At 39.6% G+C, this 23375-nt stretch overlaps 1 pseudogene; it reads left to right on the forward strand.

Moving 5' to 3' along the window:
• The first annotated feature begins 6695 nt into the window (after positions 1–6695).
• LOC125470281 lies at positions 6696–10766 on the forward strand (annotated as a pseudogene).
• Positions 10767–23375: the final 12609 nt, after the last annotated feature.

The following is a 23375-nucleotide window of genomic DNA, read 5'->3' on the forward strand; positions in this document are numbered from 1 at the left end:
TTAAATACCCTAATCCTATTCCAACTAATACCGAGGCCTTTTGTGATAAAACCCCACACCTAACAGATTGTGCAGATGGTGATTACCAAGTTCAGGACAATATCGATGTTGTTGGAAGTGAGCATTGTGGTCCGTCTCTTTGATAATTCTACACCCACATCCACACACCCCCACCCACACACCATACAGAGGGACTCTAGGCGCACATTCCTTTGGTCATATGCTCATAATTTTTTTGTCTGAACTTTCATTCATTACGTAATGTATCTTATGGTAATTTAAACAACTAATAAATTTAATTTATTATTTATATTCATGGTTCATTCGGTTCTGAGCGATTCTGTCTCGATGAAAACTAGAATCAAAACCGATTTGCATGGTTAGGTTCGATTCTTACACTTAAGTTGACTTTTTTTATCAACATAGTTTTTTACGATTTATTTTGTCGTGGTTTGATTCGCTTTTGCAGTTGGACAGTTTTATGCCACCCTAATCTTTTCCTCCTTCCTCCCAGTCCACTGTCGTTGGTCTGCCACGTCCTCTTCCTTTTTTTTTAAAAAAAAAAAAAAAAAAAAACTATTATTATTAGTAAAGCGTTCAAAACTATTATAATAATTTAAATGAGAAAGTGTTTTGAACCTGAAACACATAGTTATAAACCCAACAACCTATACACCCTGCCACCTCCTCCTCTTCTATATCACCAAAAAGAAACCTCGGATCCCTGTCTCACCACACGGCTTGTAAAGCTAATGTAATTAATTCCATGAAACACCATTGAACCTACAATTGTTGTATGTCTGAACCTCGATTGCTTCGACATCTTAGAACTTAGAAGTTGGGTCAATTTTTTTATTTTTTAAACAATGATTTTATCTAAACTAAGAAAGTGAAACGTGGACTAAGCGTCACAAAATTGGGTCAAGTTGCAATTGCTCAAAATTAAGAATTTGAGTCTACTGGGATTTTTGTGGACGTGCTTCACAAGAAAATTAAGACATTTTTTAGGGAGATCAAAAGAGTGAAAAGGATTACCAATGCTTAGATCATGATGGGACCCGGCGGCTGGAGAACGTTACAGAATTATTGCTTTTTTTTTTTTTTTTTTTTTTTTTTCTATTCAGCTTTAATATAAAACTTAGTGTTAAGATTCTGTTAAGTGGTAGAATGCGTGTCAAATTTTATCAAAGAAAACAAGGCAGCAAACCCGCGGCTATAATTAGTAAGAGCAGTTTAAGCATGTGAAATCTTCCTCCAGGCAATACACTATGCTATCCACCTAGTGAATAGTAACTACCTTAATGAACAGTAATTGCATTTTGCATCTCCATCGTTACACTTCAATAACCCTGGCAATAGGCATTAAAATATTAGTATTTTTTTATTTATAAAATAATACCAAATAATTTTAATTGTAATTTCGGATAAGATTTTTAATCGTTCTCGTTGCGCTACTTGTCATCAAATCCAAAAAGACAATTATTGGTGATGGATTTCCAATAAGATTATTAACCAATCACGTCGCGCCACGTGTCATAATCTGTTTACAATCTTTGAGGATAGATTTCCATCAGATTTTTAAAGAATGACAACATGCCACGTGTCATTATCCAAAAATACAATTATTGGTGATGGATTTTTGATAAGATTATCAACCAATTACGTTGAGCCACGTATCATAATCTGTTTACAATCTTTGAAGATAGATTTCCATCAAGTTTTTAACAAATGATGGCATGTCACGTGGCATTATCTACAACTAATCCTTTATGAATCCTCCATATATTCCACCATCCATCCTCACAAATCTCACACCAATTTTCTCAAGATCTCTATCATTATTCATAGTTTCTGCTTCATTCTTCACCAAAATCTCTATCATTATTCATAGTTATTCATAGTTTCTACTTCCTTCTTCAACTACTTCCTTCTTCACAAAAATCTCTATCATTATTCATAGTTTCTACTTCTTTCTTACAATGTCTTCTTCTTACCTGATTCGAGTAATTTTCCCCACTTCGAATATTAGTACTAGCTTGTGCCAAGGCGTCTCTCCACGTACTAAACGATTGTCTAAGTAATTTTGAACAACTGGACATCGACTCTTTGGTTCTTTTCCCACCCATTTTCTCAAGATAATTGGTATGAATAAGACTCCACATTTCTCGCAACTGCATCTCATTACCGGTAAGCGATCTATAAGTAACTTCAACCTAGCTAGTACACAATGCAACATCTTCAAGAAGCGACCAATTCGTACCTGCATCAGTAGTCATTTTGTTGAAAAAAATTGGATTGAAACTTTGAGAGAAAAATAAGAATGTGATTGAAAGTAGTTGAGAAAATATGAAATTGTGGTGTAAGGTAGATGATAATGAGAAGGTATTCATAGAAAAGTAAAAACAATGTTTTTAAAAAAAAAAATCAGATTTTTTTTCGCATTTTTTACAATATTTTTTTAATTTTTATTCAACTAATTAATCTCTGCCGTTGGATATAAAAAAATTTGAATTCCAACACTCTAGATTGTGCCACGTCTCACAATGATAACTTTTCTTAATTTTAAAACTACTTTTTCTTTTATTTATTTATAAAGTAGATTAATATCAACCGTCGATCTCAGATCGAACGGTTGATATTAAATTAGAATTTTTTTTATTACCGTTGCAAATCGGACGGCTTATTTTAAAGAGCCGTTGAGATCGAACGGATCATGGGAAGCCACGTGGCTTCCCAACGGTAACTGAGGCAGACTGCACTGCGGGCCCCTGGGGTTTGAAATCTGTCGACTAACGTGCCCCCACGCGCAGGTGAGGTGCACGCGCCTGATAGAAAAAAATTTTAAAATGTGGCTGACGTCAGCCCTGCGTCAGGTCCACCTCGGGCTCCCCACGCTGGAGGGCTTTAGCCGAGCTATCCAACCCTATTTGTTCCACTGTCCCCCGAGCAATCCACAACGGTGGACTTGCTCTAATACAGCCGAAATATTGGGAAGGTTCATGAGGCATGGGTAATTGGTTATTAAAAAAGGAAGTGTTATTGACACTTCAAAAATCTCATTCTACACTCCTTACAAGTGTATTTTTCTTTCCAAATGTAGAAACCTTGGAATGTAGAATACGATTTTTAGAGTGCTAATAACAATTCTCATTAAAAAATAACATCCGCATTCCATTTTCTTCTTTTGTACATCTTTAACTGTTGAGGTAAAGTACATTGTAAAGTGAGCTGAGATAATTACAAAGTTGTTGTGTGAGCGACAAACATATTTTATACCCTATAAGCCATTTTATCTTAAGGTCAAAGACGACCAATATGTAGGATATGATAGATGAGCCACTTGGATTCCATACCTCGACGAAGTGGTACTCATGGGCCCATTAGATCATGAACCTGGGCTCAGTGTGGATAAAGGTCACATTAGCTCAATTCATCTAAGGATCGAATGAGATCATTTTCTGCAGATCTTTGGAGGATGAGATGTCGGATCACGCCAAGTTGGTATGAAAGAATGGCACCTCAATCCATCTAAGGTTCATATGAGACCATTTTTTGTAGAGCTTTAGAGGACGAGATGCGAAATCATGTCAAGTTGGTAAGAAAGAATGGCAGGACCTCAACACATATTAAAGATCAAATGAGAACATTTTTTGCAGAGCTTTACTACTTTAGCCTTTAGAGGACGAGATATCGGATCATGCCAAGCTGGTTTGAAAGAATTGCATGACCTCAATCTATAGAGGTCACCTTGAGGTTGAACCAATTTTAAGCATCAGCATCTTTGTTTATTTCCGTCTCTCAATTCTTTTTTGATTCATTCAAATCAAAATCTATAAATAAATAAGGGTGTTCAGGAGAAGGAAAAAAAAATGTGTTGGGTCATTATATGGTTTTGAAGCTATTTGAAACTTTACGATATTGGAGAATGTCTTGATTCTCTTTTAAATTATTATTTTATTTGTAATATATTTTGTTATTTTTTCTGAAAATGTGAGTTCTACCCTTGAAAACTTATTTTCTCTCACCTATAACCCATCCTCTTTATTGCCATTTAGTAATATGGTCTAGTGGTATTTCTTTTCACTTGTAAGTGAGATGTCTTAGGTTCAATTCTCTCCAAAGACGAATTTGAACCACATTATTACTAACACAATGTGAGGCTAAGCCCACATATCCCCTTAGTGTAGATAATATCGCTTGTTCAAATAAAATAAAAAATAAAAAAAATAAAAAAAACCCGATCCTCTTAATTTTGTCATTTAAACCCATTGATTAGGGTCCAACTAAGCAAATTTTCTTAACAAGCTTGATGTGACAGCCCGTCCTGGATTTTTTCGTATCGTATATGTGAAATGACAATTTTGCCCCTAGTGGATAATTGTTGTTTGTGTGGTTGTTTTGGGTTTTTGGTTGGTTGCATTTTAGCCACACATCCATCTTCATTCCGATCACCCTCTCCCGTTGACCCTCTCTATCCCGAAGTCTTTCTCTCTCTCTCTCTCTCTCTCTTCCCCTTCTTCTTCATATGTACGGACAAGAACCCAATTGCTTGAAAACATGGTAGATCGAGGAAGAAAACCACACATTCGTGCCCGTGTGGTTCTTAGGAGTTCAACCATACCCATTTCAGGTAATGGAACCTTTGTTGTCACGTTGAACTCGAGATGTTCAAATCGGGGTATTGTTTATGCACACGTAAATTCATGTGTTTTTGGGAATTTCAGGCTTGTAGAAAGCTTGGTGAGGTCCTTAGGAGTCTCGGGGTAGTTCGTTTAAAGGTTTTAGACGTCGGGATCGTGAGTTGTAGGTTTGGCCAGATTTGGTGGAGTTTTTCCAGCGAGTTTCCATTGGTTTTAGTCTTGAAAGTGGTAAGGTTTTGTTCCTCTCGTTGTAAGCTTCATTTTGGTACCAATTTCGTGAAATTTGGGTGAAAAATGAGTGAGATATGAAGTTTAGAAATTCCAGGTTTTAAAAATATAGGGATGTTCGTGAGGTTGATTAGATCACGTTGGTGTACTCATACACCCCCTTTGAGCATTGTATGAGAAGTTTTTACCTAGTTTGGGTTATGTGCATTAAATTAACGTTTTTATAGTTGTTTTGCATATAGGTGAGACCTATCCCGAGGACGAGCGCAGTCACTCGAGGCAAGGGGGTTACGACCCTTTTATATACCAGTGAGTGGGCTTTTGGTTTTCCGTATATACCTATATACTTGTGATTTTTCCCAGAAAATGAACTGAAACGTTTATATGTTTTAAATGTTAAGCTTTGCGTTTGCCTAATTAATTATGCATTAGTAGTTGCATATATATATATATATATATATATATATATATTGGGTGCTGCGAACGCACAGGTAAGTGCCAGGTAAGTTGTGGTTTATGTTTGTGTTTAGTAATGAATTGAGATACATAACCTGCACCCCCGGTGTTAGTGTTCTTGCCCAGAGTAGGGCACAGTCCTTCACGTGATGTTCACCTCCCACACCACACGCTCATCTTGGATCCAAGTTAGGTGCACAGTCTTGTCGTACAAACCACTTTAGGTGGTTCCGACTCTTAGGTGACCCGCGATTATTCGCCCAGTCTTCACGTGATTGTAGCTCTTGAGCGTACTTATTTTACACCCAGTCCTGTCGTACAGACCACTTTAGGTGGTTCTGACTCGTGTGCTGGTATAGTTAGTGAGTTGTGGACTTGAGCTCTAGATTCAGCCGTACAGGTCATGTTAGGTGACTCCAGCTGACAGATTATATGGCATTGATTTGACATTACCTGAGTACTTGCATTTTCTTTAGAGGCATTCGACTTGGCATATTTTTGAGCGTGTTTTATATATATGTGTATATTCTATTTTCTGGGAAACTATCCATGTTTTACGGTGAGGGATTAGAACTTTTATTATTGAAATGATTTTGAAAAGCTTTGTTTTGCCCACTCACGCTTTCTGTTTTGCGCCCCTCTAGGTTCTAGTTTGGATAACTCTTTTGGTGGCTCTCGAGGGATTCTCAGCATATCTGACAGATTATCACCAGAGTAGGACCACCTCTGGGTGTGTTTATTTAGCATTTGTTCCCCGGACTGCACTAGGTCTTCTGTGCTCTGAATATTGTTTTTCACACTTACGCTTGCACTTGTATGTTATCTACTTAGTGTATAGCTTTATTTTTATTTATTCGTACTTTTATTATTCTTTCTTAGCTTCCGCACTGTGCACATGGTTACGTCGCTCCCACGTGACGACCAGCATGCCCTGATCTCGGTCGGGGTGTGTCAGTTTGGTATCAGAGCATAGGTTTGGCAGTCCTGTACCTTTGTGAGTATTCTAATTGTTTTAGTGTCTTCTGTCAGAACTATGCTGCCTTGTAGGGAATTACGTCGCTCTGCTGAGCCTAATTTCCCCGATGTAGCTCAATTGGGTGAAGCTATCGCCATTGCTATTCAGTCGGCGCTCCGCCCTCCCAGAGGACTCCTCTGGAGACTATGTACAATCTGAAGCTTGATAAGTTCAAAGGACACGAGGGTTTTGAGGGAGCGGAGCGGTGGCTAGAACATATTGAGAAGACTTTTTGTGTTCTGCATAATCAGGGGAATCTCCCTGTTGAGAAGTGGGTTGAGACAAGATCTTGGTTTTTGGGTAAGGATTCGGCATCCTAGTGGGAGCAGGAGGTTCGTCGTTTGTCCCTATTAGAGATGACTGATTGGGAGGTGTTCAGAGAGTTGTTTAGGAGAAGATTTATGCCTCCTGAGTATATAGACTGCAAAAAGCAGGAATTCACTGAGTTGAGGCAGGGGAAGTTGACGGCAAACGAGTATTACCGGAGGTTTACTGATTTATCCCGTTATCATCCGGACGTTGCTGCCAATCTGGGAGAGATGCTTTGTCGTTTCCGTTTGGGTACTAAGAAGAAGTGGCGTTCTATGGCGACCACTACCCCTTGTGACACCTACCAGGAGTTCTATGAGATTCTGTTGAGGATTGAGGATTCCGAAAACATGCCAGCGAGAGTGAGGAGGAAGAGAAAGATGGTAACAAGAGGAAAGATGACAAGGGCAAAGGTCAAGCATCGTTCGGACCCCGCAAGACCCAGAGCTTCAAGCATGGTGGAACCTGTTCTAGTTCTTCTAGCGGTGATTTTAGTGCCACTGGTTAAGGTTGTGGTGCTAGATTTACTGGGGGTGTTAGAGGTCAGAGGCAGGGTGATGCTAGTAGAGGAAGAGCTCCGGTTTGCCGCAAATGTAATAATCGACATTTTGGAGAGTGCAAGAGAGGCATCGGCGGTTGTTTCACGTGTGGGCAGGTGGGACATCAGGCTGCAAATTGTCCCCAGAGTCAGCAGAGGCCCCAGCAGACTTTTTTGCCACCACCTGCACTGATCCAGCAGGTTCCTGGTCCTGGTAGTTATGGGCAGACGGGTCGTGGTGGTGCCTATTACTATCAGGGCGATGTTGTTCCTTATGCCCTATGACAATATCCATATCCCCAGGATCCATATTCTCAGAGTGGTTATCCCCAGTATTCTGGTGGCTATATGTCGTATCCTCCAGTTCCAGCAGGTGGGTCTTAGTGGTTCCAGGGAGGACAACATCAGCAGGGGGAGATTGCTGCGAGTAGTGCGGGATCGTCGAGACAGTCTGGTCAGCTTAGTTAGGGGCGTAGTGCACAGAGTCATGGTGGTCAGACAAGCAGAGGTCGTGGTGGACGGCAGCAGACCCAGGGGCGTATTCACAATATCTCTCTGTAGGATGCTCAAAATAATCCAGACTTGATCATGGGTACGTTAAATATCCTTGGTTATTTGAGCTAGAGTATTAATTGACTGTGGTGCTACACATTCTGTAATTTCTCATACCTTTGCTCAAGTGATGCAACCTCTCCCTACACCTCTAGGGTATGATTTAGAGTTTGCTATGCCTAGAGGGGAGAGATGTATTGTTGATCGTGTGTACCCAGTGTACCCAGGATGTCCAGTGATGGTGGAGGATGTTATTATGCCAACTGATCTTATCCCGTTGGATATTGTTGACTTTGATGTGATTTTGGGCACGGATTGGTTGCATTTCAATCGTGCCAATATTCATTGTTACGGGAAAATAGTTACCTTCCATCGTCTTGGAATACCTGTGGTTACTTTTGTGGGCGAGCGGAGTGGGGTGAGACATGGTGTTATTTCTGCTATGCGAGCAAAAAGGTTGTTATCGAAGGGTTGCTAGGGATACTTAGCTCATGTGGTGTTGAATGATGTTGCTCCTAGCAGTGTGGAGGATGTAAGGGTAGTCAGACATTTTCCTGATGTTTTCCCTGATGATTTACCTGGTTTTCCACGAGACCGAGACGTGGAGTTCACCATTGATTTACTTCCAGGTACTAATCCTATATCTTTGACTCCTTATCGTATGGCTCCTGCTGAGGTGAAGGAATTGAAAATTCAGTTGTAGGAATTAGTGGATACGGGTTTTATTTAGCCTAGTACTTCACCTTAGGGAGCTCCAGTGTTGTTTGTGAGAAAGAAAGACGGAACTTTGAGGCTATGTATTGATTACCGGCAATTGAACCGAGTAACGATTAAAAATCGTTATCCATTGCCACATATTGATGATTTGTTTGATCAGCTTTGAGGTGCTTGTGTATTTTCCAAGATCGACTTGAGGTCTGGATATTATCAGCTGAAGATTAGTAGAGAGGATGTCTCTAAGATTGCTTTCAGGACTCGTTATGGTCATTATGAGTTTCTGGTTATGCCATTTGGATTGACGAATGCGCCAGCTGCTTTTATGGATTTGATGAACCGAGTATTCCAGCCGTATTTGGATAGATTTGTTATTGTCTTCGTTGACGATATTCTGGTATACTCTAAGTCTAAATCGGAGCATGTTCGACATCTTACTTTGGTGTTAAAAAGGTTGAGAGAACACCAACTGTATGCGAAGTTTAGCAAGTGTCATTTCTGGTTAGATCAAGTAGCATTTTTGGGGCACGTCATTTCAGCTTAAGGTATCTTGGTGGATCCTCAAAAGGTGGTGACTGTGGAGAAGTGGGAGCAACCACGAACCGTCACTGAGGTGAGGAGTTTCCTTGGTTTGGCAGGGTATTATCAACGATTTGTGAAGGATTTTTCTGTGATTGCTTTACCACTGACGAGGCTAAAGAAGAAAGATGTTAAATTTGAGTGGGATGATAATTGTGAGCAGAGTTTCCAGCAGTTAAAGTATTGTCTCACTCATGCATCTGTTTTGGCACTCCCGGACGATGGTGGTGATTTCGAGGTCTATAGTGATACTTCCTTGAATGGTCTGGGATGCGTGTTGATGTAGCATGGTAGGGTAATTGCTTACGCTTCACGACAATTAAAGCCTCATGAGTTGAATTACCTTACGCATGATTTGGAGCTAGCAGCCATTATCTTTGCATTGAAGTTGTGGAGACATTATCTTTATGGAGAAAAATGCAAGATTTTTACAGATCATAAAAGTCTTCAGTATCTTTTCGCGCAAAGGGATCTTAATCTTCATCAGTGGAGGTGGTTGGAACTGCTTAGTGATTATGATTGCACGATTGATTATCACCCTGGTCGTGTAAATGTGGTAGCTGATGCATTTAGCAGGAAGTCTCAGGGCCATATCAATGTGTTGTTCGCTAGCCGTGTTCTTCTTCTGGCAGACTTAAGATCCACAGAAGTAAGGTTAGAGGTAGAAGATCAAGAGGTGGCTTTACTTGCTAATTTTCAAGTTAGGCCAATTTTAGTTAATTGTGTGCTTGGACCTCAGGTAGCTGATGAAGAGACTCAAGAAATAATCCAAGCAAAGAATCAGGGGAAGAAGAAATACCTCAGAGTTCGTGAATCAGATGGCATGCTTATGCAGGAGGGTAGGATGTTTGTGCCTAATAATTTGGATTTAAAGAAAGCAATTCTCGATGAAGCACATTTACCGGCTTATGCTATGCATCCAGGAGCTACTAAAATGTATCATACCATTCGACCATTTTATTATTGGCCGGGTATGAAGAGGGAGATAGCTGAGTATGTGAGTAGGTGTGCTGTGTGCTAACAAGTTAAAGTTGAAAGGAAGAAGCCATTTGGGTTGTTGCAGTCGCTTTCCATTCCAGAGTGGAAATGGGAAAACATTATTATGGATTTTGGGTACAAGCTTCTGAGTATACATAATGGTTTTGACGGCATTTGAGTGATTATTGATCAGCTTACTAAGTTAGCACATTTCATTACAGTGAGGGAGAAGTATTCTTTGGGTCGATTAGCTGAGTTGTTCATCTCGAAGATCATGAAGTAAGATGGTGTTCCTGTGAGTATTGTCTCGGATCGTGACCCAAGATTTAATTCTAAATTTTGGGTGGCTTTTCAGGAAGCTTTAGGTACGAGGTTACTTTTTAGTACGGCATATCATCCTCAGACAGACGGACAGTCAGAGAGAACCATTCAGACGTTGGAGGATATGTTGAGATCTTCGGTGTTACAGTTTGGTGATGCTTGGCACAAGTGATTGGATTTAATAGAATTTGCCTACAACAACAGCTTTCATTCGAGTATCGGCATGACACCATTTGAGGCGTTGTATGGTATATCTTGTCGTACACCCTTGTGTTGGTCTGAGGTCGGAGAAAGAGTTTTGGTGGGCCTGGAGATTGTTGAGGAGACTACTCAAAATGTTCAGGTAATCAAGTCTAACTTGAAGGCGGCCCAAGATCGACAAAAGAGCTTAGCAGATCGGCATGCTACGGACAGAGTGTATGAGGTTGGGGATTAGGTGTTTCTGAAGCTTTCACCGTGGAGAGGTGTTGTACGGTTTGGAAAAAAAGGTAAGCGGAGTCCCAGGTATATCGGACCATACATGATTACTGAGCGAGTTGGTGAAGTGGCTTACAGACTTGAGTTGCCTTCTGAGCTGGCAAAAGTGCATAACGTTTTTCACGTGTCTATGCTTCGACATTATGTTGTGGATCTATCTTATGTGATACCTCCTAAACCCTTGGAAATTAATCCGAATTTGACTTATGATGAGGAACCAGTGACGATTCTGGATTGGAAGGAAAATGTTATGAGGAACAAGACTGTGAATTTGGTGAAAGTTTTGTGGAGGAATCATACAGTGGAAGAGGCTACTTAGGAGACTGAAGATCGGATGAAAGAATTATATCCTCGGTTGTTCTTTGATCGCTAGTGGTTGCTGTGAGGGGTTGTTATGAATTTCGAGATGAAATTTTATTAAGGTGGGTAGGTTATGACAGCCCGTCCCGGATTTTTTCATACCGTAGGGGTGAAATGACGGTTTTGCCCCTAGTGGATAATTGTTGTTTGTGTGGTTGTTTTGGGTTTTTGGTTGGTTGCATCTCAGCCATACATCCATCTTCATTCCCATCAACCTCTCCCGGTGACCTTCTCTATCCCGAAGTCTCTCTCTCTCTCTTTTTCCCTTCTTCTTCATACGTATGGACAAGAGCCCAATTGCTTGAAAATGTGGTAGATCGAGGAAGAAAACCACATATTCATGCTCGTGAGGTTTTTAGGAGTTCAATCATACCCATTTCAGGTAATGGAACCTTCGTTTTCACGTCGAACTCGAGATGTTCAAATCGGGGTACTGTTCATGCACACGTAAATTCATGTGTTTTTGGGAATTTCAGGCTTGTAGGAAGCTTGGTGAGGTCTTTAGGAGTCTCGGGGTGGTTCTTTTGAAGGTTTTGGACGTCGGGATCGTGAGTTGTAGGTTTGGCCAGATTTGGTGGAGTTTTTCCGGCGAGTTTCTGTTGGTTTTAGTGCTTGAAAGTGGTAAGGTTTTGTTCCTCTCGTTGTAAGCTTCATTTTGGTACCAATTTCATGAAATTTGGGTGAAAAACGAGTGAGATATGAAGTTTAGAAATTTTCCCGGTTTTCCGACGACGGCGACGGCGTCGGAGGTTGGCCGGAGAAGACGACGGAATATTCTGTCAGTTTGGACGGAATATTCCTAACGATGTTAGGTTAACTTTAACGGAATCTGTCAAAGTTAACGGAATATTCTTGACGGCATTAACTGTCACCGTCAGTGTGTCAGGCATGTGCCTACGAGTGGGTGGCGCGTGTGGCCGTGCCTTGGCTGGCGCGTGGGGGTGCGTGCAGCGTCGGAAAATCATTTTAAAAATATGGGGATGTTCGTGAGGTTGAGTAGATCACGTTGGTGTATTCATACACCCCATTTGAGCATTGTATGAGAAGTTTTTACCTAGTTTGGTTTATGTGCATTAAATTAACGTTTTTATAGTTGTTTCGCATATAGGTGAGACCTATCACAAGGATGAGCGCAGTCACTCAAGGCAAGGGGGTTACGACGCTTCTACATACCAGTGAGTGGGCTTTTGGTTTTCCGTTTATACCTAGATACTTGTGATTTTTCCCAGAAAATGAACTGAAACATTTATATGTTTTAAATGCCAGGCTTTGCGTTTGCCTAATTAATTGTGCATTAGTAGTTGCATATATATATATATATATATATATATAGGGTCCTGCGAACGCATAGGTAAGTGCCAGGTAAGTTGTGGTTTATGTTTGTGTTTAGTAGTGAATTGAGATGTATAGAGACCTCAGAACCTGCACCCCCGGTGTTAGTGTTCCCGCCTAGAGTAGGGCACAGGCCTTCATGTGATGCTCACCTCCCGCACCACATGCTCATCTTGGACCTAAGTTAGGTGCACAATCCTGTCGTACAGACCACTTTAGGTGGTTCTGACTCGTAGGTGACCCGTAATTATTCGCTCAGTCTTCACGTGATTGTAGCACTTAAGCGTACTTATTTTACACCCAGTCCTGTCGTACAGACCATTTTAGGTGGTTCCGACTCGTGTGCAGGTATAGTTAGTGAGTTGTGGACTTGAGCTCTAGATTCAACCGTACATGTCATGTTAGTGACTCTGGCTGATAGATTATATGGCATTGATTTGGCATTACCTGAGTACTTGCATTTTTTTCAGAGGCATTCGACTTGGCATATTTCTGAACGTGTTTTATATATATGTGTATATTCTATTTTCTGGGAAACTATATAGGTTTTACAGCGAGGGGTTAGAACTTTTATTGTTGAAATGATTTTGAAAAGCTTTGTTTTGCCCACTCACGTTTTTTGTTTTGTGCCCCTCCAGGTTCTAGTTTGGATAGTTCTTTTGGTGGCTCTCGAGGGATTCTCGGCATATCTGATAGATTATCACCAGAGTAGGACCACCTTTGGGTGTGTTTATTTAGCGTTTGTTCCTCGGACTGCACTAGATCTTCCGTGCTCTGAATATTGTTTTTCACACTTACGCTTGCACTTGTATGTTATCTACTTAGCGTATAGCTTTATTTTTATTTATTCGTACTTTTATTATTCTTTCTTAGCTTCCGCATTGTGCACATGGTTACGTCACTCCCACGTGACGGCCAACATGCCCTGATCTCGGTCGGGGTGTGTCACTTGATATGTCAGTTTTAATAACTCTCGTGTTCCTAAATACCCTCATAGATTGTAATGTGCATTAAGTTTGACTTATGATTAATAATTAATTGTTGCATTTTATTGTTTTCAATTCAATTAAAAGTCAATTAACCTATTATTTGGTTACGCTTTCTTTTTTCAAATTTTTTTACCAACAATCACCAAAGTGTTGTTTTAGGGTTCACAATTGTATTCAAATTTGTTTCCTCGTAAAACTAACATACCTTATTAGCATGCAATATATAATATAAATAAAATTATTATGGTGTTTTCCATTTGAAATATAGACAATAATTTGTGTCAGAAAAATAATACAAAATAATGTATCTATTTTTTTCTTTTCATGGGAAATAATTTGCCTATCTAAATGTTAGTAACTACTAGGAATAGAAATAATGTAAAAATAATTTACCTACCCCATAGGTGTGATATTGTGACGACCCGTCCCAAATTAATATATATTTTATCCTCGAATGTGTGAAAATGACGATTATACCCTTTAGTTGTAGCGACGTGGATGTACGTATGTAGTTTTAAATTATTTTCCCGTTGATATAATTAAATAATACTCGATGTCACGAGAGTGTTGACGTGATTTAGGGCCAAGTTGGGTTCGTAACAAAAATGTTACGAATAAACGATTGTATAATTGGACCTAAGAAAGTAGGAGGTGTGGTGATTGGTCCATTAGGTTGTGACGACCCGTCCCGAATTAACATATATTTTATCATCGAATGTGTGAAAATGACGATTATACCCTCGAGTCGTAGTGACGTGAATGTACGTATATGGTTTTAAATTATTTTCCCGTTGACGTAATTAAATCATACTCGATGTCATGAGAGTGTTGACGTGATTTAGGGCCGAGTTAGGTAGGTAACGAAAATGTTACGAATAAACGATTGTGTAATTGGGCTAAGGAAATGGACCAATCACCACACCTCCTACTTTCTTGGGTCCAATTAGAATTTTAGGTTTGTTTTGGGGTCAATTGTTAGCCCTGAACATGCAGCCTAATTAGGGCTTAAGATCCCTTTTATCTATGCCCAATCCGGACCACACGCACACATTCATACATGTACATACCCTCATCTTTTCTTTCGATCTTTCTTTCGTCTGTACAGTCTGTACACACACACACCCAACCATCTTCATCTTGAACATATCGAGTGGAGGTCACTTTCAAGTTCCTTGCAAGGTCAAGAACCTAATCATACCCTTAGTTTTGTGAAAGAACCTTGGAAACCCGGGAACTAGCGAGCTCTGGCGAGGTGCTCTGCTACTCCATCGTGATCGTGGACATTTCATGGAGTTTCAGGGCTCAAGGGAGTCTTAAAACAACTTCACATAGATCATAAAGAAGTTTTGGAAGGTTTTGGACGTTGGGATAGGTCAGTTCCTCGAGTTGCAGTTTTGACCAGAATATCGAAGGATTTTCAGACTATTTCTTGTCGGTTTTAGGACTTCAAAGTGGTAAGAACATGTTCTACTCGTTCAAGACTTCAAGTCCATATAGAGTTTGTGAAGTTTAGTTGAGATTTGAGTGAGATATTTAAATTTGAAATTTTTCCAGTTTTCGGCGACGCAGCGTTGATCGGCGCTAGAATCCAGTGAACCATCGGAGAAGGAAGATTTAAAATTTCCTCACGCGCTGGCCACGTGCAGGCATGTGCTTGGCACACCCACTTAGGAAACGGAGGATCATATGCGAGATATGTATCCACACTTATTTTATGGATATTAGTGGTTTGTTATGTTAGTATATAGAAATTTCAAGGACAAAATTTTATTAAGGGGGTAGGTTCTGACGACCCATCCCGAATTAATATATATTTTATCCTCGAATGTATGAAAATGACGATTATACCCTCGAGTAGTAGTGACGTGAATGTACGTATATGGTTTCTAATTATTTTCCTGTTGACGTAATTATATCATACTCGATGTCACGAGAGTGTTGACGTGATTTAGGGCTGAGTTGGGTTCGTAATGAAAATGTTACGAATAAACGATTGTGTAATTGGGCTAAGGAAATGGACCAATCACCACACCTCCTACTTTCTTGTGTCCAATTAGAATTTTAGGATTGTTTTGGGGTCAGTTGTTAGCCCTAAACATGCAGCCCAATTAAGGCTTAAGATCCCTTTTATCTATGCCCAATGCAGACCACACGCACACACTCACATACACGTACATACCATCATCCTTTATCTCGATCTTTCCTTCGTTCGTACAGTCCGTACACACACACACCTAACCATCTTCATCTTGCACAGATCGAACTAATGAAGGTCACTTTCGAGTTCCTTGCAAAGTCAGGAACCTAATCATACCCTTAGTTTTGTGAAAGAACCTCAAAAACTCGGGAACTTGAGAGCTCCGGCAAGGTGCTCTGCTACTTCATCGTGATCGTGGACGTTTCACGGAGTTTTAGGGCTTAAGGGAGTTTAAAAAAAACTTCACATAGATCATAGAGAAGTTTTGGAAGGGTTTGGACGTCGGGATAGGTTAGTTCCTCGAGTTGCAGTTTTGACCAGAATATCGAAGGATTTTCTGACTTTTTTCCGTCGATTTTAGGACTTCAAAGTGGTAAGAACATGTTCTACTCGTTTAGGGCTTCAAATCCATGTGAAGTTTGTGAAGTTTGGTTGAGATTTGAGTGAGCTATTTAAATTTGAAATTTTTCCAGTTTCCGGCGACGCAATAGCGATCGGTGTCGGAATCCGGCAAACCACCAAGGAAAAAATGGAATATTCCAAAAATAACTTTGATGGAATTTACTAATGGCGTCAGGTACAGTTAAAGAAATATTATATTATTTAGCAGAATATTCCCTAATGGCGTTTAAAATTCCGTTTGTGTGCCAGGCATGTGCATACGCGTGGCAGGCGCGTATGGTCGTGCCTTGGCCGGCGCGTGAGGGTACGTGGGAGGTCGGAAAATTATTCTAAAAATATAAGGATGCTCATGGTGTTGAGTAGGCCACGATGGTATATTCAAACACCCCAATTGAGCAACGTATGAGAAGTTATTACATGGGTTTGGTTATGTACGTAAGATTAATGTTAAAATAGTGATTTCACATATAGGTGAGAGGTTTCCAAAGGACAAGCACAGTCAGGCGAGACTCGGGGGTTACGATCCAGCTACATACTAGTGAATGGGCTTTTGGTTTTCTCTATATACATATATATGCTTTGCGTTTTCCCAGAAATTTGTTTTAATTGAAATTACGTTTTAAATGCCATGTCAATTGCATTATGCTTTAGAGTATGCATTAGTATAGATATGCATATTGTTGCTTGATGTTGCGGACGCCCAGGTAAGCTTCAGGTGAGTATATATTGATGATAGTGGATGCATTGTTTGTGGTTATATGTAGATGCATTTAGAGCTCATTATCCTGCACCCCAGTGCTAGTGCTCACGCTTGTGGCCAGGGCACAGTCCTTCACATGATGTTCACTTCCCGCACTACACGTTCACCTTGGATCCAAGTTTGGTGCATAGCCCTGTCGTATAGACTACATTAGGTGGTTCCGACTCATAGGTGATCCGCGATTATTCGCATAGCCTTCACATGATCGTAACACTTGAGTGTACTTATTTGCACCCAGCCCTGTCGTACATACCACAATAGGTGGTTCCGACTCGTGTGCATGCATATTTGATGAGCTATAGGTTCAGCTGTACAGGTCACGTTAGGTGACTCCGGCTGACATATCATTTTACGTTGATTTATTTCACCTGGCTACTTATTTCCATATTGGGATACTTGACATGGCATATATTTGATTTTCACTACTCTGGAGCGTAATTTTTATATATGTACGTATTTTTATTTTCTAGGAAACTATACGAGTTTTACGGTAAGGGGTTATTACTTTTGGAAAGAGAAATGATTTTGAAAAGCTTTCTTTTTACCCACTCACATTTTCTGTTTTGCGCCCCTCCAGGTTCTAGATGGAACTGCATGTTGGTGGCTCACGAGGACTCTACGGCGGTTCTGACAGACATCCATCAATGTAGGGTTTTCTTTCATACCACCTACGCTCTGACTATGTGTATCTACACTCTAACACTTCTTCCCGCACTTATTTACTTGTCTTGCGCACATAGCTACGTCACCATCACATGACGGCCAACATGCATCGATTTAGGTCGGGGTGTGTCAGATATGGTAAAGAAAAAAATGTATATAATTACTTTGGATATTATAAGTAAATTATATGATAGTATTATTTGTATATATAAACTAATAAGTGGATTGGTGAATTAATATGCACTCAAAATATGCAGATAAATTAGCTTGTAACAAAAGAATGTAGTTAAATTATTGAATTTTTAAAATATAGGTAAATTATAGGTAAATTTTTAAAATATGCAAAAATATGTACCTATTTTTACTAGTAATAGTTTTGGTCATTTTGAAAAACAATGCAATTGTTATCAAATTTTTGGATTTGGAAAATATAGGTAAATCAATTCATATATGTAAATTAGTATAACATTTCATACATGTCTATCATGAATCCTGAGCATCTATTAGGTGGCATATTGTTAATATTTCTCATATAAAATGTATTTATCATTTAAATTAGTGAATCTACAAAAATATAGGTAAATTAGTATAATATTTCATACATGTTTATCATGCATCCCAAGCCTCTATTAGTAGGCATATTATTGATATTTCTCATATAAATATACTTATTAGGCATACTATTGAATTTCTCATATAAAATATATTTTATTATTTACATTAGTGAATCTACAAAATATAGGTACATTAATATATATATATATATATATATAGATAAATTAGTATAATATTTCATACATGTTTATCATGCATTCCGGGCCACTATTAGTAGGCATATTATCAACATTTCTCATATAGATATACTTGTTAGGCATATTATTGACGTTTCTCGTATAAATTCACTTATGTTGTAACCTATTTTATCTGACTAAGAGAAGGGGGCAGGCGGCAAGGAGAGATTGTAGAGAGAGATGTGTTTGTAGAATTGTAGGAGAATGTGTATGTTATTCCCTCCTACATAGTACCTTTATTTATAGTAATAAGAGAGAAGAATTCATTCATCCCTAAGGAATACAAGTCCATCTAGGAAAGAATAACTAGAATCAAATCTAATCTAAGATTCACACAATCACACTTAAACTAGGAAAGTTCATAACACTCCCCCCTTGAGTATGTAAATACTCAAGGTAGATTCAGCATCATGTTGAAGTTGAGGAAGTCAACTTATCGGCACTGATTCTAGGAACAACGTTATTCTCAATAAGGTAGGAACTTGCATAAAGAAGTAAGTCTCACTTAAAAACAAAAAGACTATGGCAAAAACTTGAGTAGGGATAAAATCCATAATCTAAGGAAAAATGCGGGAGCAATGCAAAGTCAAATAAAGCGTCTACAGGACATCATTATGGATATGGTCAGCGCAAGGTGGATGCCTTGTTCAAGCCTAGTTAGGTAGTAAAAACCCAGTGGAAAAAATGCTCCTAATCGTAGGGAAAAAGAGTACATTAAGATCAAGCAAATATTATTTAGGATACTCCCCCTAAGTTTGACATAATTTCAAAGAGAAATGGCAATGTTGCAACTCAGAAAGTTTACGCTTACCAATTCCTTGAACAAGCTTCTGAAACGTCGCCTTCAGTAGTGATTTGGTGAAGAGGTCAACCATATTATCTTATGAACGGAATTGCATGACTTCAATTTTTTGATGCTCTTGTTGTTGATGTGAGAAGAAGAACTTTGGCACAATGTGCTTGGTGTTGTCTCCTTTGATGTAACCCTTCTTGAACTATTCGATGCATGTTGCGTTGTCTTCATAGATCGTCATCGAGACATCCACGATAGGGTAAAGATCGCAGGGGCTTCTAATATGGCCCGCAACTGCTTTCAACCAAAAGCATTCCCGAGTTGCTTCATGTAAGGAGAGAATTTCAGCATGGTTAGATGAGGTGGCAACTAATGTCTGTTTAGTTGACCCTCTAAGAGATTGCTGTTTCTCAAACAGTAAAGACATAACCCATTTAAGAGCGTGCCTTGTGCGGATCAGATAAGTATTTTGCGTCAACATAACTAACAAGGCGAGAATCGACTCGAGAAGCGGGGGAGGAGGTGCGGCATCACTCGAGGATCCGTAGGGATAGAACAAGCCTAAATCCGTAGTACCCTTAAGGTAGCGAAATATGTCTTTGATGCCAGTCTAGTGTCTGTGTGTTGGTACATTACTATATCTTGCCAAAAGATTAACAGCGAAAAAGATGTAGGGTCTATCGCATTGAGCTAAGTACAATAAAGCGTAGATCGCACTTAGATAAGGAACTTCAGGCTCTAAAATCTCTTCATCATCTTTTTTCGAATGGAAGGGATCTCGTTTTGCATCTAGCAATCAAACGACCATATGAGTACTCGAAGGCTTTGCTTTATCCTCGTTAAAGTGGTGCAACACTTTCTCGTGTAGTTCGATTGATGTACTAAGATTTCATTCGAACAGTGCTCTATCTCTATATCGAGACAGTATCGAGTCTTTCCTAGATCTTTCCTCTCAAATTCCGACTTCAAGTGTGTGGCAGTTCTCGCGAGCTCTTTAGGAGTTTCGATAAGGTTCATGTCATCGACATGTACTACAACTATCGTAAAACCAGAATGTGGCTTCTTAATGAACACACAAGGGCATAGTTCGTTGTTCATATATCCATGACTAGTGAAATACTCACTCAAACGGTTATACCACATTCTTTTGGATTGCTTCAAATTGTAGAGTGAATGCCTCAGCTGAATTGAGAGCGTGTTCCGAGGTTTGGAAATATTTGATCCAGTCAATGTAAGTCCTTATGGAACTTTCATATAAATTTTCGTATTAAGATCCCCATAGAGATACGTAGTTACTACATCCATCAGTTGCATACTCAGTTTTTTGAAAACTACCAAATTGATAAGGTAGCGAAAAGTTTTGTCACAGTTAATCCCAGGGCGTTGTGAGAAGCCTTGCACAACAAGACGAGCTTTGTAAAGCATAATTTCTTTCTTCTAATTAGGTTTCCAAACTAAAACCCACTTGTAGCCAATGAGCTTCACATGTGGAGGAGTAGGAGCTACAAGTCCAAATACCTTACATTTCGCAAGCGAATTGAGTTCGACTTGGATTGCTTGTTTCCAGTTTGACTAATCGGTTCTACGTTGACATTCATCAACGGAACGAGATTCAATGTCATCGCTCAATATGATCTCAGTAGCTACTGCATATGTTAATGCATCGTCGACGATCATCTCATTTCTACACCACACATCATCTAAGCTAGCATAATAGACCGAAATCTCATGATTCTCGCGAAGTGGATTCGTCTCTTCAAGGACGCTTCCGTAATCTAGAATTTCCTCATGAGTTGGATAGAATGAATAAGCAACATTCAGATTCACGGTAGGCTCTCTAGGGGCTTGTGCCATGGGTTTCCTCTTCTGGGGTGTGAATCCTTTGAACCAAGAGGTTCGCCATGCTTTTGTGTAGGGACAAATGATTAGCTAGCCATTAATATACGTGGATCACCAAAGTTGGCGTCCCGGGTCTCCAGGAGGGAAGTTCGTCGTACATTTGGTACATCCATCTTTGCAGGTACATTCGCAGCTAGAATATGTGATCTTGTCATTGGTGTTAGATTGGTTATGCTCTAAAGATTTAATATGCGCTGTACTTCAGTTTCAGACTGAGTGGTGTAGAGATCTAAATGAGACAAAGTGGGAGTCGTCCACGATAATTCGCGTCATTCATCATGAACGTTGACGTTCTTATCTCTCCCTAACGACAAGAAGACTGTCTCATAAAAGTGACAATTTGTGAAATGAGCAGTAAATAGATCGTCTGTCAAAGGTTCTAAGTAACGAATGATCGAAGGAGAATTATATCTTATATAAATTGCCATCTTTTGATGAGGCCCTATTTTTTATACGTAAGGTCAATGAAATCGGCACATAGACGGCACGACAAAAAATGCACAGATGCGATATGTTGGGTTCGTATGCGGTAACCAACTGAAGAACGGTATATGGTTGGGATGCAATAGCCCTCAGGTGGACCAACATGGCTACTTGCAATATTGCATGGCCCCAAGCAATGATCAAGATCTTGGTAGGATCGAGCAATCATTTGTAAGCGCTTAATGAATGCATCTAGCAGACCGTTCTGGGTGTGAACATGGGGTACTGGATTTTCAACTTCAACCCCAACTGACATGCAATAGTCATCAAAATTTTTAGATATGAATTCTCCAACATTATCCAATCGAATATATTTGATTGGATAATGAGGGTGGTGAGCCCTGAACTTGATAACTTGAGCCAACAATTTGGAGAATGTAGCGTTCCTTGTGGACAACAAGCACACGTGTGACCAACATGTAGAAGCGTCAACCAAAACCATAAAATATCTAAATAGTCTGCATAGAGGGTGAATCGGTTCACAAATGTCCCCTTGAATCCTTTGTAGAAAAATGGGAGAATTCGAACGAATCTTGTCATAAAAAGGCTTAGTAATAAGCTTTCCCATTGAATATGTTTGACATGCGATTCCTTGAATAGAACCTAAGCTTTGGGTTAGTGGATGCCCGTGTGATGATTTGAGGATACGACGCATTGCTATTCGTCTAGGGTGTCGCAAACGATCATGCCAAAGTGTAATTTTGTGTGTAGTCCTAGAGGTAGGGCCAGCCACATATTGGCTATTTATAGGGCATATGGTCATAGTATACAGACCACTCAGGATACGCTCCATCTTCTCTAGAATACGTTTCTGGCCATATTCGTAGGAAGTTATGCACAAAAATTCAACTCCGTTTTCTACATAGGTTTCAACTTGGTAATTGTTATCTCTAATGTCCTTAAAACTCAATAAACGTTCTCCCAGAACGCGGAGAATAAAGTGCCTCATCAATGGTCAAGATTGCACCATTGGACAACATTATATGTGCCTTATCGTATAATTCGATTAGGTTGGATGGGCCTGAGAGGGTTGTCAGAGATGCATTCTTAGGTATGAAGTTAGTGAAATAGATGCGTTCATGCAAAACGGTGTGCATGGTTGCACTATTTGCCCGACAACTAACTTCCCCACTAGTCATACCTAGAATAAAAAATTAAATTGAATTGGTCACATGCATAAAAGTTATTAAAAAGAATATCCATTCAAAATAATTTTATGTATTCAAGGACATAAATTAATTAAAAACTTAATATCTAAAAAACAAATCACCAACAAATAATCCAAACATAAGGGAAAATTGTTCAAAATTAACCAGAAAACAAAGGGGGGGGGGGTCGGCCACTACTGTGGAATTCGGCCCCATTGTCTTATTTCAACTAGAAAAATAGTTTATGTCTAAGATTCTAATCTTCCATAAGGGTAACGGCCTCTTGAAAGTCAGAAACCTCCATTTTCGAACTCTCAGCTACAACCTTCTGGGGAGCTCGACAAACACGGGACCAATGGTATTTTGAACCATAGCGATAACACATATCTGAATCCATGATTTCAGGTGCTTTGCCTTTATTCTTGAAGCTTGGGGCCTTGGGAGTGAGGTTAGGGCGTTTCTTTCCCTTAGATGGGTCGTGGCTCTGTTAACCTGGACAGGGTGGCTTTTGGCCTCCTTAACCACACCTCTTGTGGCATTTTGGGCATTGGTTTGTGCTATAGTGTGCTTCATCAACAACTGATTCTGCTTTTCAACGAGAAGTAAAACAGAGATCAAATCCGAAAACTTAGTGAACTTCTGAGATCTATATTGTTGTTGCAGGACAATATTAGTAGCAGAGAAGGTCGAATAGGTATTCTCTAGGAGATCTTCTTTGGTCAAAATTTCATTACAAAACTTGAGAAGTGAT

The sequence above is a fragment of a genome, unplaced genomic scaffold, assembly GCF_019419815.1.
Source record: "Pyrus x bretschneideri cultivar Hongxiangsu unplaced genomic scaffold, Pyrus_bretschneideri_v1 Contig10, whole genome shotgun sequence".
NCBI lineage: Eukaryota > Viridiplantae > Streptophyta > Magnoliopsida > Rosales > Rosaceae > Pyrus > Pyrus x bretschneideri.